At 45.8% G+C, this 18,642-nt stretch overlaps 1 protein-coding gene across 5 annotated transcripts in view; it reads left to right on the top strand.

Moving 5' to 3' along the window:
• Window positions 1-18,642, top strand: part of ARHGEF25 (Rho guanine nucleotide exchange factor 25) — a 980,382-nt gene that overhangs the window by 310,508 nt on the left and 651,232 nt on the right. The window lies entirely within an intron of this gene.

Here is an 18,642-nt window from a genome sequence, read left to right as displayed (position 1 = left end):
AAATATGAGCCTCACAGAAATGCTCACGAATGGGGTTTGAAAGACCAGAACAGGCCCGAGGCCGGGACGCACCTGGACAGGGAATAATAACACTACCCTTTTCTTGCTCGGGGGGTGGCCAGCCATGGCACGCGGCCCAGTTTAGGAGAACAATATCAGAGTCCAGAATACAGCCTTGCAGGTGGCACACCCGGCTCTCGATTTGTTTCACATTTCATGGAGAGTTGGACAGGGGTTTCAAGATTTAGAGCCATTGCATCTATATCAGAGACTTCTCATATATCTATACCGTATAATTGCTCATAAAACCTCCATCACAGCCGAGATAAAGTTGATTTCTCGGTAGACAGCGACTATTGAGATACCAAGGACTGAATGGGCATGGAGTTTGAACTTCACTGTTAGGCAAGAGTAATGATTGGACATGGGTGAGACAATGACCCTAGGGGGAATGTAAGCACCAGACCTCTCCTCAAAATTCTCTCAGCGCCTAGACGCGGATCAACTCACAGTCAGCACTTTACCCAAAGTGTTCACTGCTCTATTGCACCGGTTTGTGTAACATAAAGTGGGTGCATTTTGTTATTTTAATAGCTCGCTATGACGCGAACCCAGTCCCACGGTATTCGATCGCTTTACATGAGCACCTGAATGTTGTTATTATTATTTTTATGATTCGAATATATTAAACGGCTTGCCGAGAATCACAGGATGTCGAGGGGATGCTGGGATTTAAATCTGATATCCTAGGTTTCAAATCGACCGCTTTTGACTCAAGTCTATATCTCTTCACCGGCTAAAAAAGAAGTCTGCTTAAAAATGAACCACGCGGTCGCGGCAAAGCCCCCAACAGAACTGTTTTTCAATGTCTGTGAAGATGTCTGCTGGTGTGAAGCAGGCAGTCCAGCAGCCGAGCCTTCCCGACAGACACAGCGCGCGCGCCGAGCTCTTCTCCCATGTGTTTCCTCTTCGGAGGAGCGGTGCCAGGGATCGCCTGCCTCTGCTAATGCAATAATTGAATTACCAGCCTGTAAACTGATATCGCAGCCATTTGGTGACACAACATTGGTTGCCAGTGGAGAGAGAGAGTAGGTCAGTTGTTTGTGTACTTATCAGAGACGAACATGTCAAAGGCGACCGGGGGTTGTTGCCTGGGTTACCTGCCAGGCTAGTTCCTTGATACCTCGCAAGTGATGGGAAAGCGCTATTTAACTACAAACCCTTCTTTAAACTCAATTTATGCCCCATGCTGGAATGTTCAGGTGGGGGCGTCAGATGGTTGTTTCCATGACAGTGAACCTTACTGCAATGCCCGCACCTCGTGGGGAGGGCAGGAGCATAAGGCAAACTCCTGCAGCCCCTGCGGATCAGCACCCCCAATTCTTTGGTGGGTGGGGGGGGCACTCCTTCAGGGGGCCTTAATTCAGCCCAAGCCAATTAATATCTGTGAGATATGAGAGACTCAGGGGCCCGGGGCTCTCATCACATTTTGCCTTGGGGCCTCACCATTTTGCATTACTCCACTGGGGGAGGGTATTTTTAAATGCTGTTGACCTGGGAAGCAGTGAGACCTGTTATTTTCAGATATTGTAGAGGGTGGCTGCTGGACCACTGCCCTAGTGCTCGACCCTGGACACAGGGCATCTACACTGGAGTTTGAACAGGAAGGGAAAGGGCGCCTCTCTTCTGGGTCAAAGCGCTGAATGAGAAGTGATGCAGGGCCGCTCAGGCATAAGTTAGGGCTGGAATGGGAGACTCTGCAGGGCCTCTGAGCTGGGAGTTAAGGCTGGAATGGGAGAGGGTGCAGGGCCTCTGAGCTGAGAGTTAAGGCTGGAATGGGAGAGGGTGCAGGGCCTCTGAGCTGGGAGTTAAGACTGGAATGGGAGAGGGTGCAGGGCCTCTGAGCTGGGAGTTAAGGCTGGAATGGGAGAGGGTGCAGGGCCTCTGAGCTGGGAATTAGAGCTGGAATGGCAGGCAGAGCAGGGACACTCAGCTGAAGGTTAGATCTGGAATTGGGGGGGGGGGGGGTTGCAGGGCATTTCATATGGGAGTTGGAACTGGAATGGGAGGCAGTGTAGAGCCTTTCAGTTTGGAGTTTGAGTTAGGGGCTGCAGGCCTCTCATCTGGGAGCTAGAGCTGGAACTGGAGGGGAGGCTAGGCCTCTTAGCTGTGAGGGGTGCAGGACCTCTCAGTTTGAAGTTAGAGCTCAAATGGAAGGAGTTGCAGGGCCTCTCAGCTGGGAGTTAAAGCTGGAATGGGAGGCGTTGCTGGGCCTCTCAGCTGGGAGTTAGAGCCGGAATGGGAGCTAGTGCAGGGCCTCTCAGCTGGGAGTTAGAGCTGGAATGGGATGGGATGCATGGCCTCTCAGCTGTGAGGTGGTGCAGGGCCTCTCAGTTGAGAGTTAGAGCTGGAATAGGACGTTTGCCCCTCTCAGCTGGGTGTTATAGCTGGAATGGAAGGTGGTGCAGGGCCTCTCAGCTAGGAGTTAGAGATGGGATGGGAGGTTTGCCTGGCCTCTCAGCTGGGTGTTAGAGCTGGAATGGGAACGGGATGCATGGCCTCTCAGCTGTGAGGTGGTGCAGGGCCTCTCAGTTGGGAGTTAGAGCTGGAATAGGACGTTTGCTTGGCCTCTCAGCTGGGTGTTAGAGCTGGACTGGAAGGCGGGACAGGGACTCTCAGCTGGGCGACTATCGCCAGTGTTGATGACGTCTCAGAGCCCCGTGCCCATGCTCTGTCCGCCTGGCCCCTGCAGCAGACGCGCTCTCAGGGCAGAGCTCCGTTCCTTCGGGTGGCAGCCCCGGCTGCTCACAGCCTTCTCCCCGGGCTCAGAGGGTGCCGCTGCCAGCTTTGGTGGCACTCAAGGCTTGGCGCGGCTCCCAGACAGTGCTACTGCTGCCAAGCAGAGAGTCAAGCCCCGGGGCTGCATGTTGCTGTGGCAAGTTATGAAACAAGTTCCCTGCTCCTCTGTTGGGATGTCTTCTCTCCCGGATCCGGACAGGGATGCGGAGAAAATGAAATGCAAATTAAGAACAAACCTTCTTCAACCCTCTGCCCTCCTTGCCTCTGATCTTCTTTCCGTTCTGCCTTTCTGAACAGACTTTATGACTTCATATTTTGTGTTCTTCCATTTTCTGGTATTGTCTCCTTTCCTTGTTTCCATTCCGTTTCCTTCCCTGCTCTCTCTCGTGCTCTGGTGCCACGGATAGCTGCGTTGACCGCCTGCCTCTAAGGAGCTTGGGCCCTCTAGTTTGCCTTATCGCTGACTCTCGTGACAACCGGGACCGTGTCCTGGTCTGTAAGGTCTGTGTGTGGGCCGGATATTGGGCTGTTTGTGGGCCTGTTTTATGATCTGCTGGGCCGGTTTTCAATGTTGATGTCCCCGATAATAAAAACAAACATTGCCTGCAGCAAGCTCAAATCCATGTAATATTCCATCCCTTGCACAGCCCTTATACATTGTGTCTTTACAAGTTAAAAACTGCTCTAATTTGCAAACAAGGGGAACTTTTTTAGGTTTGTGATTCAGTAATAGGGGCAACTTTTATTGTGGTGTCTGGGTCTCCTCCCTCCTTCTCCTCCTTGCATTTATCATACCTCCTTCCCTCCCTCCCTTCATTTCATTCGGTTTCTATTCACAATCGAATGCCTTCCGTCCAATATTTCTTCATAACTTTGTGTTTCTTCTCTTCTTCCACGATCCAAATCCATGGCTCTTTCCACCCTCCTTTCCTTCGCCCATTTTCCCTTTCCCACTTTTTCTTTTATCTCTTCATTTCTTCTCTCCTACATACTTCCTTTTATCATTCCCCTGCCTTTGTTCTCCCCTCTCACACTCTCGTTCGTACCCCAAGGTTTTACATAATAAAAGGGTAAACATGCCTGAATGCAGCCTTTTCTGCTACAATCTCTTCACCTTATGTCTAAATATAACCGCAGCGGATACGCTGAAGGGGGATACGTGTTAAGCTGTATACACAAACACTCACGGCGCGGCCTCCTCTCTCTCCCTCACAGTGTTGCGCTTTTAATGAGGCGTCTCCTGCACCAGAGCACACCGGGCGCGCGCAGTCACGAGGGTCTGCGTCAAGGGAGGTCTTGAGACTGAGGTGGGCCAGGACTGCAAGAGTTCACTGCACAAAGCTTGAGATAAAGTCTGCCAACATACCTGGCGCACTGCGCCTCCAGCACAACGTACACCCTTCCCATTTCCAGATTCCCACTCCACACAAAATGGCCTTCAAACGGGAGAGCGTGGGGTGTGCTTCGAGTTTATTGTCCAGAGGCCTGGATGCGCTCTTTAAGGGTTAGGTGTCAGAATATCATTCGCAAAAATATTGCCTCATCCAAGTATCCTGTCATAAATATCCTTTAAAAAAATCTTGTCACATGGGGTGCAGATTTTCTATTATTGACCACAGTCAGGGGTATTTTTGTATGATATTTAGGGCAGCATGTTTCTGTTTTATTGTTTAAATTTGTTTTATTGTTATTTCTTGAAATTTTAAAACACAACAGAATAGAATAGTCCGTATACTTATTATATATCTCCCGTCACAGAAGATCATTACATATTACAATGCATGTTATAGCAATGTATAGTCGTATTACCCAATAAGCTGTAAATCCAATGCGTGATAAGGTGATATTCTGTCCAAAGCATATACAAAGAAGGTACAGAAAAGAGGGGGGGGGGGGGGGACAAAGGGTAAGACAGTAAGAAAATCTCAACTGGTATTAATACATACAATTATGTTGGATAACAATGCGCTTCATCTGTCATAACCGCACTTATTGGAAATACGTATCTACTTAGCCAAAAGAACTGCTAGCCTAGCGACATGTTATTGAGCAGTTGTAATCACCCATGCCTGTGTAACTGGTGTGTAATGGTGAGTGTTAGGGACTATCAGTAGCCAGGCGCGTTGTATCTGCGCCCTAGTGGATCTGAATGGGCGCCATTTGTGGTGTTATTTGTGCATCATCACTCACTGTTGTGTCGGTTACCATGTCTGGATCTTGCTCTGCCATGCGAAAATCCAACAATATTGCATCCCATGCTGGTGCTAGTGGTTGCCTACGCAGCCCAATTGCGTCTTCGCAGCAGAGTGCAATGCTCTCCGTCTGTGCCCAGCACAGGAAAGAGTGATACCAGGCCTTAGCTACTTAGGGGTCGGGTGATTTCCAGTGGCGCGTGTGCAATCGCTTAGCCACTCTGAGGCCTAGGTCTATATACCTGGACATCACATTATGTCTCTTAGATCTATGGTAAAGTCCTGGGATGCATACCTCCCATGTCCAGTCCAGCGTTCGCTCCGTACATTGTGTTAGTCTCCTAGTAACTTCACCTCAGTACGGTTGTATGGCCGTGCAGGACCACAACATATGCAAGAAGTCCGCCCCTAGCTCGTTACATCTGGCACATTTGGCGTCTGTGCGATTAAAATATTTGTTTCATTTTGCCGGCGTGAGGTAGGCCCTGTGTAGTATATAATATTGAATGAGCTGGAATAGCATGTTACGGGGAATTCGTGTGGGGCCTTCAGGTATGCAACCCCATTCACGGTCTGTGGCGGGTCTTTGGAGATCCACATCCCAGCGGGCGCGTAGAGAGAGCAATGGCCGCACTGTGTGAGCTCTGAGTGATTCCGCAAACCATTTAGTGAGTTACAAGTTCGTGTAAATATTGTATGGTAAGATGCGTGGCAGGTTCCTGTGCCACATTTTCCCACTGCATGCTCAGCGTGCGAGTCACTGCGGCATGAAGGAGGAACTGACCTTGTGGCAGGCCAGAGCTCTCCACTAAGTTTTTGAAGGGGACAAGTTGTCCATCATTGTATAAGTCTCCTATTGTTAGTATACCATATCCTCCCACTGTGTAGGGCACCATGTTTCTGTTAACTGTTATATGGGTTACAATATCCTGTTGCAATAGTGTCACTAAAAACAGGAAAAACTGAATTTTGCGCCATTTGGCAGGCTGGATGAACATGTAACCTGGCCCTTTGAATCACACAGTGCTGGAAATGGAAAAACAGAAGTGCAGTTACCCTGTACTAAAGTATCTGCTTGCTTCTGAGAAGTGCCGGTACTCTCCAATTAAATTATGTCACTCTTGAGAAGTGCAGGTACTCTCCCTATCAAAATAAAAAAAGTGTCTGAAACTCAGTCCATTTAAAGCACTGGAGCCACCCCACCACTCCTGGGGAGTCACCCAACACCCCCTCATTGCTTTGGCGCAGGTGGAATGCCTTACGACTCCTAAAATGTCAACCAATCAGCCTCGGAGGTAGGGGTGCATGCAAGTTTCTTTATCACCATAGCGCAGGCTTATGAAGTTTGCAGTTCCTCTGCCTACACCAGTGCCTAATTTGAGCTGGTGGTTGCCAGTAGGGGCACTTATTCTTGGGGAACCCACACTTATTTTTCCACATCATTTATGTACCTATTACAAAGATCAGAAAGACGGCTGAAGAGGAAGACGGCAAAACCGTCACAAAAAGAAAATACAGGAACCTCAAGGAGTAAGACATAGGGGAGGGAGTGTCTGGTAGTGGATTAAAGGTGGTTTTAAAACTACCAGCCTTGGTATTTCTCGCGCCGATGTTTCATTGCACCGGCCACGGGCTTCTGAGCAGAGTTTCAGGCCCTGACACTCTCTCTTTCACAAATGAAGCACCGGCCTACACACTCAAATATTGCTTGCTTTTATGCTTCTTAGCGGGCACGGGTAACCCACAGGTGTTTTGTTTGCGAGTGCATGCATTGCTTAGCATTTTATTGCGAGTACTATGAAACTGTTGCCTCAGTAACTTGTGAGTAGTTTAAACCTTTGCATGTACCATCCTTAGATCTTTCTAATGAGTACTCTAACAGCGCCAGCAATATACCTGTATTTCATACTCTTGTGTACATCCCGTGCTTTGTTTTTCCTCATGAGTGGTTTATGACCAATTACACTACCATACAATATGCTTGCGAAAGTCCTGGGTTTCTTGCACCTTTGCTCATTTCATACAAATGCTTCAACTTTCCACTTTGCATATTTTGGTAATTTATGCAAAAAATACCACAAGTTAGTGATAAAGAACTTTGTAACTTATCACACTTCTACTCAGAGGTAACTGTGCAAATGGAATACTGTAAGTCTACAGTAGTAAACGCGTTTCCAGCTACTTCCAAGTTTTACCTTTACCTAGAGTAAATCAAGTCTTTGAGTGGGGCGGGTCCTGGCAGGTCTCAGGCACGGCAATAATTAAAAAACTGACTATGAAATTGGTTCCTACTGGGCCCTATATTCTTATCCTTAATTTTACAGTAAAAAAAAACTGTTCGATTTTTCAACTGCGATTGTTCACATTTTACGTCTTGCACATTTTACTTCGTCTTGTATGCATGCAGAGTGTTTGCTTCTTGCAGTTGTTGTGTTTCTGTTGTTTTGCCTTTCATGCAACATATGACTCTTACGTAGTACGTGCTGTTAACCTCAGTCATGTCCAGGAGTCGGGTGAGTTCATTCTGTGGACGGGTTTTCAGGACGAGGCACTATTGAAGCTCCGGAGCTGGGGATGATGGTGGTGCATGTTTCTTACAGTGCACGTCACTAGGTCATAAAGGCGTTCAGACTATATGCTCATCCAGCCATTGGCCTTTCTGTGGAGTGCACAGGGTGATGGTCACATTTGACCCGGTTGTAATTATAATTTTAGGTGAAAGGGTGTGAAGGATGTATTCAGTTGTGGAATTTTTGACAGACCCAAAAAATGTGATGTTTACAATTTCTGAGGATTGGATTTTTGTGAGAGAGAAAGCATGGGGAAGGGGAAGTGACACAAAGAAACACATGCAGAAGGACAAAGGGGCATATTATCAAGGACAGCGTTAAAAATTATCGCCGGTTTAGCAGCAGAAAACTGCCGCTAAAGCGGCGATAAGGGGCTTGATCATATGCTGCAGAGAATTCCAATAGAAGCCCATGTTCTGGTGTGAACATGGGCTTCTATTGGAATTCTCCAGGGCATATTATCAAGCCCATTATCGCCGCTTTAGCGGCAGTTTTCTTCCGCTAAAGCGGCGATAATATAAACGCCGTCCTTGATAATATGCCCCATAGTGAAAAGACAGTGATGAAGTGGAAGACGATGACATGTGACACATACAAATGGTGGATTTCAGAAGTTGGTGGGGAGGAAAAAGGCATAAGTGTGAGCATTAAAGAGTACACAGTAAAGTGGTAGTAAGGAGAAAATATTAGTGATTGTGACACTCTGAAGACCACTACCCACTCCACATCTCTCACTAATGTTCAATTCACAGTCTCATATTTTCAGAATCGAAACATTTTCATTTCTAATTACTCTGAACAAAATTATCCCCTTTGTAGTTATCTGGCAGTGCTAACAAGCACTGCAAAGCCAACCGATTTGGTTTGTTTTAGACGCATGTTCATTGTTGCGTGATATGTCTGGATGCAATAACAGAAAACTCGGAGAGAGGTACCCAGATACTGGTCTGGTGGCACGATGTGTGAAGCACAAGATTTTAATTCACGTGTTTTGAGCCACACACTCAATTACATAGGCCGCGCCTCTTAGAAAGGATACCGAGTTCTCTTTAAGAGCGCCATCTCTACTTTTATATCCCACTTAAAGGACTGGAAGGAATGGCATCCTTTCGGGTCTTTGACCAATGTGCAGGATGCACAAAGCTCTACAATGTCTCCAGTTCCAGCTACGCTTATAGGTGTAACCACTTATTTATGGGGATATTTACGTCTACTGCCTTAAGCCCTCCTTACACGTTCACATAGAAGATGAACTGTTTGTTCAACTCTTTTGTAACCCTGTATGTAGAATCTATGTTGCATAGATCCTTCTATAATAACCGTATTCCTTATAAACAAATATAAAGTAACCCTGTTGCTGAAGACCCACTGGTATTCCGTTTGTAAAATAGGCAAAAACCCTTGGAAGGGTTGCACTGGGACAGAAAATAGACCCGGGCACCAAAATAAAAGTGTACCCCATATTTTCAAATCGGGTTACTTTTGAACTTGTACATGCACGCTATATAGGTATTTTGCAAGGAATGGGAGAATGCATACTTTTATAGGCTATGTTTGTGGTAACATCAGGGAAAATATTGGTAAAATTTGGCCCACCAGACCGTAAAACAGGCCCACAAATAGCTCAAAAAAATCCCATACACTGACCTGTCAGACCAGCCCTTCTGGCACTGCCAGATTGCTCTCTAGGCCACCTCGACCCTGCTCTGGGGGTTGGTGCGCACTGTGTAAAACCGCTAGTAAATGCATGAATAAATAAGAGCCTATAACAGGTGAAATAACAGCGTAGTATAACACATGGTTAGACTAAGCATAACTGAAGAACATATACTATAACAGCATAATATAAAACAGAGAGTGGCCATGATCTCATAGGAGAGTGAGGGTGCACGGACTGGACAGCTAGATACCGGCCAAATAGAGTAGACCAATGCACACGCGCCACATTGCTATGGAAGCAAGAGACCCACTATCCATGGAATATAAGCAGCAAAACATTTCTGGGGATATTAGGCAGGGTGGCAATCATGTCTATAACATTATGTACAAGGAATGATTTCTTTAGTGCTTTTACAAGATTGTATAATTATTATTAATGATCTTTTAAAATAGTGGGGAGATGTTGATCACTTTATGATAAAGAAACAAACATTATTGATGGGAACAGGGTATTGACAATTCATTCACTAATGTTCCAAGCTCAGTCTGAATCAGGTAGAGAACGCGAATCAAAGAAAAAACTGATAAGAAAGACTGAGACATACAGAAAACCAGGTCTGGGACACACCTGGAGTCTTCAACATCCAGTAAACCCTCTTTGCGACACACAGAAAACCAGGCTTAGAGTGTGTGATTTACAGAAAACCAGGTCTGGAGTCTGTGATATACAGAAAATCACACAGACACCTGAGCCTGTAGTCTGTGGCATACAGAAAACCAGGCCTGTGACATATAAAAAAACACACTTTGAGTCTACGACTTACAGAAAACAAGTATTTGCAATGTAAATAGGTCTGGCCTCAATGCTTAATTTGAGCCGGTGCTTTCCGGTGCTGAGCACCGGCACTTAATTGGTTTCTGGTGCTTGGCACCAGCACCTAATTGTCAACACCACACTTAGGGCAGTCTGCCACATGGTGGCGCTGCTCATGTAATTTATAGATGAGCAGAATAACAGTTGTTTAGGAAAACAATGTATATTCAAAAATTGCTCATACCTGCCTCCCAGCCATTCCTTTAGCTTTGGGGACCTGGAGTAAGCAGAACTGTCACATTTACATGCAAGAGAGATGGTTAGTAGTTGTTTTGGCATTGATGACAGGGGCGATTAGTTTAGCAAGCTCCAGTGGCCTCCTGGTCAGAGCCCTGGCACTTCATATTTTACAAATTAAGCACCGTCTGGCCTTAAAGGAATGTTATATGGTAATGTTAAGCATTACAAGTAAATAGCATGGGAATGGATGTGTATTTGTGTGGAAGCAAAGACATGGAGAATAGTATTGGTGTACGTTAAAAGGTCAGGTGACAGTTGCACTGTAACCCAGACCTAAAATTCTATGTAGGTTAATGACTGCCCTCCTCCCATCTGTGCTGCTGCCAGGGAACAACAACATATGTTATCTAGCTATCTAAGGCACTTTAATAGCATTCTTTAATAGCCTTACAATGTTGTGTGTGTCTCTGAAGAGTCAAGCTCAGGCAGCTGGATAAATAAATAATTGTCTGGAAGGAAAGTACTTTTTTGAGGAAACATGCAATGTCTTCCCATCAAAACATGTACTCCTCACTTCCAACATGTGGGAGGAGCCAAAGACCCTCTCCTGGTGATGCTCTCATAATTGTCTGGCAACAGCTGCACTGTCAGTTTAGGACATACAGAAAACCAGGCTCTGATAGCTAGAAAACGAGACCTAGATTCTGTGACATACCCTCGTCTGATTTTCTCTCTGATTTGCTTAGCTCATGTCTAGAAGGTGAATGAGGCTCTAAACTATGCGTGAAGCTCTTCCCTCATATTTGTCTTGCAGCCCTCTACACTCAGAATACAAGAAGGGTGCGGTATCTTTTTAGAGGTTCCCCTCAGTGCTGTACCCATTCTGGATGTTTGAGTGAAGCACGTCAATATGCTGCTGGAGTCTGTGAGCAAAAAAAGCTCGGAGTAAAAAACTCAGGTTATATTTTATAGAGGTACATGCTGTGTGTTAATTGTGACAGGGGGTTCGGGGTAGGTGAGTCTGTACCCTCACCCCTTCTTTGTGTGAATTTAGCAAAAAAAAGCTCGCCATTAGACTGCCACCACTGCACCGATTAGGGTTGTGAGGGAACTTGGATCCATGCTGTGTCTCTATCTGGTCTGTGTGTAAAAATGAGACTACAAAGAAATATCTTCTCTAAGCAGAAGCCAGAATTATCGCCTTTGTCAATGCTTGCTTTAGCATGCCGCTAAGAGGGGGGAAGGCAGTGGTGGAACTGTGAGGGTAAAAAGAAACATTGAGGAAAAGCACAGTTATTGTTGAGCCAGTCCTTTTGCTATGGACAGTGTGTCAATAATACGTGTCCACAGAGGAGCTGCAGAATATGAAATAGATGTAGACAGGCCAATGTAATGGCTTCGAAGTTATTGAGGCAATGGGAGCATATATAATACATCTTAGGCCCTTACAGGAGATCAGAGAGGTGGTGCCTGTGGCGTTAATTACCCACTTAATGCTGACAGATGAATTTGGGAGTTGGCAGGAAGAGTAACACACCTCACTTGACAAGCACAGGATGAGGGCAGCAGAGTCTTTGTGCCATAACCCAGTCAGCCTGATATCAGGGGATGTGCTAATTTATGACATGGGACTTCAAAGCCATGAGAGCAGAGCATTACCTCATCCCTCAGGGGCAAGACCTGGGTAAGATGCTTGTGCCTCAGAGCTTTGACTTGTTGGTCAGGCACAAAGATCCAGGTACAGTGGCGGATGTGGGCTATAGAGGCGTCAGGAAAACAGTGTACATTAAGAATCTGTCAATGCTGTTCCTCACACAAGAACCTTATATATTAGGAACCGGCCAATACTGTTCCATGCACAAGGAACGTGTACATTAAGAACCTGTCAATACTGTTCCATGCACTAGAACAGTGTACATTAGGAACCTGTTAATACTGTTCCACCCATAGGAACCGTGTACATTATGAACGTATCAATACCGTTCAACACACAAGAACCATAAAAACTAGGAACCTGCCAATACTGGTCCACACACAAGAAACGTGTACATTATTAACCTGCTAATACTGTTCCACGCACAAGAACTGTGTACTGTACATTAGGAACCTGTTAATACCGTTCCACATACAAGAACTATGTACATTAGAAACCTGTCGATACTGTTCCATGCACAAGAACCAGGTACATGAGGAACTTGTCAAGACCGTTTCACGCACAAGAACAGTTTATATTAGGAACCTGACAATACTGTGCCATGCACAAGGACCGTGTAATTAGGAACCCGTCAATATCGTTACACTCACAAGAACCATGTACATTAGGAAACTGTCAATACTGTTCAGCACTCAATAGCCATATACATCGGAAAGCAATAAAAACGGTTCCACAAGCAAACACTGTATACATTGGGAAGCAATAGGTACTGTTCCACACTCCAGAACGGTACATTAGCAAGTGAGCAACAACACCGTTGCACACTAAACTGTACACATTGGGTCGCACTCCCATCCTTTAAAGAAACCTATAAATCAGTACATCTCTATGTCTATCTTAGCTCTGTGTTCACTAGCAGGGGTGCTGGGTTGCCATAGCCACGCCCCTAGGCTACTCACTGGGAGTTACGACCTTTCCATTTAGTCCAGCATGGCCTGTTAGGTGGTCTAACTGCTGCCCACCATGGCTGACGCTCCTCGCAGTGAGCGCCCCTGCACAAGGCACCTTCTGTTCCAAGCCGCGGATACAGGGCACGAGATGAGCCAACCAGAGGCTCCAGTCCCAGAGTCCGGCACCTTGCAGTTAGCAGGCCATGTTCCTGAGCTGAGGACTGTGATGAAAAGTTTACAAAGCCTGCTCTGTCTCATCGAGACGTGGCTGGACTGCTGTTTAGTCAAAGAAACCAAGGGACCAATAAAAAGTTATTTTTCTATGGTTAGCTTTGAGAATAGTTGATTTTGTGAAGTGTAGCGTTATAAAACGGCATGCAGTTAGCAGTGTTGCAGAAACATAGCTCATAAGGAATTCCTGGGTACCCCCTTTAGTCCAAGCAGTGATATAATGTGATGAACTGATAAAAATACCTCATCCCAGCGGTGGATATAGAGAGGTGGACTTCATGGAGCTATACAGTGATGTAAAGACGGAAAGGTCTTCTGAGACACATGGGTTTACTTGTTGAACGTGGATTATGCTATGCCTCATGTTAAGCAAACACTTTGGCGCGCGAAGCTGTCCGATGAAACCAGTGCCTAATTTGTAAAAAAACAAAAAAAACTGCAAGGACCCTCGCTAGGAGACCACTGCAGCTTTCATCACCCATTGCCCCTGCCATCGCTACCAATGACAATACCAACACAAATACTAACCATCTGACTTCTAAACGGTTGACATTTCAGACTATTTCAGCCTCCAAAGCTATAGGAATGGCTTTGGTGGCAGGAATTAGTCATTTTAAATGTACATAGAATTAATAACCGTGCATAGTTGTGCTCATCTCTAAATCCGACAAACGGCGCCACCATGTGGCAGCTGCCATACGTGCCGGTGTTGACAATTAACTACCTGTACCAGGCACCGGGAACCACCGGCTCAAATTAAGCACTGGTGGAAACACAGCTTTGCGCACCAGAAGGTCTGCAGCACAAACCGAAGCAAGATACTGGAATCAATTCAGATGTGATATTGTAAATTCTGTGAGTCTGGTTCCTTGAGCCCTAGGCGCCTGAGAACCAAGAATGGAGAAACAAAGAGAGCACATTAGCTCAGTCCGCAAGGAAGCTCTGTGCATTCGCTTCCATCCGGGTACTGCCACTGATGCGCTCTGCAGCCAGTCGGGGTCAGCTTTGCTCCAAGTGTCACTGGTCAGACTCTCTAGGTGAGGGCGAGAGTCTCTTCTTGAGTCTGTGCCCTTTACGCTCAGACTGCGGAAGAGATGGACTACACTGGTTTTAGTGGATTGCGGCCTCAAGGATAGGGTGACCAGGTGTCCCGAATTTGCCAGGGCGGTCTCGGTTTTCCAACAGCGGTCCCGGCAGATTTCAGGAAATTTAGCTCATGTCCCGGTTTTTAGAGAGGGTTGACTGAAAACGGCGGGAGGATCTTTTTTATGTTTTACAAAGCAGGGATAGTTAGCAGTTGTTCCAAGAAAACAATTTAATAAACCGACAAGCTACTGGGTTTAAAAAGTACATTTTATTTATGTTCTTACTGTCTGTTCTGTAATTCTATGCTGAGGAGCGCTTTCATTCCGTACGCTAGCTTGAAGTAAAATTGTAGTCCTTCTATTTTTGTGAAATGTCCCGGTTTTTGGTTTTAACATTCTGATCACCCTACTCAAGGACATACAGACAACCTCAACTAATCACTGATGTACAGTGTTTTTGAAAAGCAGCACTTCGTCGGTTTTAAAAGCACGAGGAAAGTGAAGACACATGGACCGCACTAGTGCGACAGTGTCAGCTGGAGAGGTGCTGTCAGTGAAGGTTTGCACCACCAACCTCAATTGAATGAATGTCTCCCTGATTGTGGTCATTTTTATATTGGCAAGGTCAGAGGTGAAAGTGGTTGAGCTAAGACTCTGGGAAGTACTTGATGAAATTGACACTCATCACTCTGTAGCCTTCTAACTGCTTGCTGCTTTGAGTGTCTTGGTGTATATATTATTTGTAAATGTGTTTGGTGATAGAGAACTGGTGAATGGGGCTAGGGCCCCTCTGAAGTGATACAGCCAGAGAAGGAAAGTATGCTTGGGGTGTCCTTTATTCCTTGCAATTGAACAGTGAGGCAGATGGATACACATATCAAAGAACGCCCTTTGTTTCCTGCAGTGAAAACAGTGGGAAAGGCGGACGGACATGCAAAGGGATGCCCAACATTACATGCAGTGATGTATGGAGCGAAGATTGGTTTGAATGCCTAGTGACGCCTTTATTTTATTCAGTGATACAGTGAAGTGGATGGATACAAGTACCCAGGAATGCCCTGTATGCTATGCTGTCATACAGTGAGGCAGATGGATATAAGTACCCAGGAAGCCCGATATTCCAGGCAGTGATACCTTGAGGTGGATAGACGAAAGTGTTGCAGGCATTCTGCACATACACAGAACTATGCCAAGGAATATGGGACTTCGGCGTATAGGGGCTTAGCCTTCCCACCACCTTAGTGCCCACGAACCCGGGACCGACTAGCTATAATGTCTCACTCGCTCACCTACACACTCATGAAGAAGCAAATGATTAGACACCCCAGAACACAACACTCCTGGATGTCTCAGGAATCGCAGTAACAAGACACACCTTTTCCCTCACACTCTCGAACCTGTCCACAATAACGACTGAACGAAACACGAATATAGTTTAAAATGTTTATTTTAACTATCTTGCTCTAAAACGCAGTATACGAGCCACAACCAGCAGAAAAATACATAAAACTAATACAGTTAGCATTGCAGCAAGGCCATATATCATAAAGGGAGATGTCATCATATAAAGACAGTGGATAAAGGACTATAGGGCCTATCCACCCTCCCCTTGGTAAGACGAAGTATTATTATATAATAGATCTCTGGGCTTTGTCAGGAGACGCCATACCTTAGTGCCTAGATGGTATATCTACATCATAGGAACTGCATGGCTCTTCTCCCTGGAAAGCTCCCTCTCCAAGTGTGTGTTACCTAAACATGCATCCCCATAATATCAAAGGACGAGTTTCCAGCAGCAGCTGTGTTAGCATGTTTTGTCTAGGTGCTAGGGACTTACCAGAACAGAATAACAAGGGGCATTATTTATCGACCTTGCTCACAGTGTTCAGACTAACACATGACAGAAGTACTCATGGGGATGCCTTTTCTTGCAAGCAGTGATGCAGAGAGGCAGACTTATAAAAGTACCCGAGTATGCCCTGTATTTTCCAAGTAATTATGCAGTGAAGCGGAAGGATAAACGTACTCCTGAATGCCCTGAGTGTCATGAAATGATACCGTGAGGCAGAGAAGTAAATGTACTCAGGGATGCCCTTTATTCCATGCAGTGACAAAGTGAGACACATGGATAAAAATACCTGGGGATACTCTTTATTCCCTGCACAGATACAGTGACATTGAGGGATAGAATTACCCAGGGAGGTCTTGTATTCCATGCAGTAATACATGATCCATCCTTTCCTTTCTTGATCCCTTCTCTTTACACTTCCTTCCTCTTCTAACCCCGCCCACCTACCCCTTCCCCTCTTTCTTTTTTTTAAAAAACATTTTGCCCTTTCTCAATTTCCCCTTTAACCTCCTCCTATTTCCACCCATTCACTGTCAACCCCTTTGTGCCTTCCTTCCCCCCTCCTCCCACCTTCCTCCTTTCTTGATCACTCTCTTCCCGTTTCTTCTCACTTTCTTTCCTCCTCCTTCTTTCAGTAATGCTTCTCGTTCTTTTCAATCCTTCCCTAAACCTTCCTTCTTCCTTTCTTCTTTTCCTTCTTCCCTTCCTTAACCCTGGCACTTCTGTGTGTTTTATGCTCTGGCTGCTGTCGCTGTACGAGAAACATTCAATATCCTAAATTGCTGGCAACAGCTATGACAGTCAAGACATGTATTAGCACCTAATACATTTTACAAGTTCTCACTTTACAAATACGGTGTGAGCCCTGTGCCTGCAAATAAAGATCCAGTCTGAGGGAGGAGTGTACTAATAAACGGCTGAGATTCTGCTTGACTGATCCCTCGAATTAGGGGGGTGCTGTCTCACAAAAGAGCCAGCATTGTGGATAAGACCCCCATCTTTGGAGCAGCCACTGCCAGCTTCCCAGAGTGTGCATGTTGTGATATCTGGCTTTGGGCTTGAATACACATCCTGCCTGCCAAACCAACCTGTCCCAGTTCGACCACTAAGAGAGGCCATGAGGACCCTCCTTTTCCTTGATGGTTGGTGGCCTATCACTTTAAACAAATCTCCTTTCAGAGTAGGAGCTAGAAGCCTGTCCAGCTTCCACACGCCCAGTAGGTGCAGGGTGTCTGGAGGCATTGTACTTTGAAGAATCATACCACACACGTGGACCTGAAGAGTGCTTACCGGATGGTAGAATTGGGTGCAGCTAAATCCCCTCCAGTTGGGGAAAAACTTTGTGAAGAGCAGTGGTTAATTTGAGCTGGGGGTTTCCAGTGCTCGGCACCGGCACTTAGTTGTCAACACCGCACGTATGACAGTCTGCCACATGGTGACACTGCTCATCTAATGTAGAGATGAGCAGAACAGTAGTTGTGAATGAATACAATATGCATTAAAATGTACTAATACCTGCCTCCCCAGCCATTCTGTTAGCTTTCAGGACCTGAAATAATATGAACTGCCGCACCTGCAAGTGGGAGATGGTTAGTAGTTGTTTTGACAGCGATGACAGGAGCGATGGGTGGTGCAAGCTGGACTGGCCTCCTGGTCAGGGCCCTGGCACTTATTATTTTACAAAGTAAGCACAGGTTATACAACTGGCTGGGATGTGGTGATGTTGTCAATCAGTAAAATAACTTCTGGAAGAGGGATCCGGTAAAAAAAAAATCTCAACATTTATCGGGACTAAAACATGGGGTAGAGACTTGCAAGTAAAAAAGATAGGCAAAAAAACGTAAGGATAAGGTTAAATATGAAACGGTGCATGGAAAAGGAGGTTAAAGATGGTCTCCTTGAAAACCAGATCAAATTAATCAATAAAAGCACAAACACAATTATTAACATGGGAACAAAGCAATGTTATTAATCCAATGATTTTACATAATCAATTAAAGATATAAGGCCTGGAATTAATTATCCCAAAATGAATGTCCCGGATTAAACATGAGGTAATTAATGGTCTGTCATCAATGAAACCTTATGGGGGCTTATCGCGCTGTGCATAACTATGACAATTAAAAATAAACGGCAGCTGCAATCCCAGTATCTGGTGTACCGGCCACCGGGTCCACCAGGTAGTGTCATCTCTAGTTCTTCTCTGCACTCCCTACACACCACAGCATGTGGAGTGAATGGCAGGCATGCAGAAGTTGCAATGAGTACAGGCGCTTACTGGCGACATGTTGGAAGAGTTTGCTTAAGCACTTAGTTTCATTGATATGTCCAGAGTTTTGGCAGAAAACGCTGCATACACCAACAGGAAGCCCATGCTTAATTTCAGCCAGTGGTGTCTGGTGCTCCGCACCGGCACTTAATTGCCAGCACCAGCGCTTATGACAGTCTGCCACATGGTGGCGCTGTATATCTAATTTGGGTATAAACACAACAACAGTTGTTTACTAATTCAGTGGAAGAGGTGTGGCGCAGCGGCCAGGGTGCCTGACTCCAGAGTATGGGGTTCACAGTTTGATCCACGGTGCTGGCGGCAGGTTAG

Source organism: Triturus cristatus, chromosome 4_1 (assembly GCF_964204655.1).
Source record: "Triturus cristatus chromosome 4_1, aTriCri1.1, whole genome shotgun sequence".
In the NCBI taxonomy this organism is placed as follows: domain Eukaryota; kingdom Metazoa; phylum Chordata; class Amphibia; order Caudata; family Salamandridae; genus Triturus; species Triturus cristatus.
The sequence above is the reverse complement of the archived record's forward strand: the minus strand, read 5'-3'. Positions and strand labels throughout refer to the sequence as shown.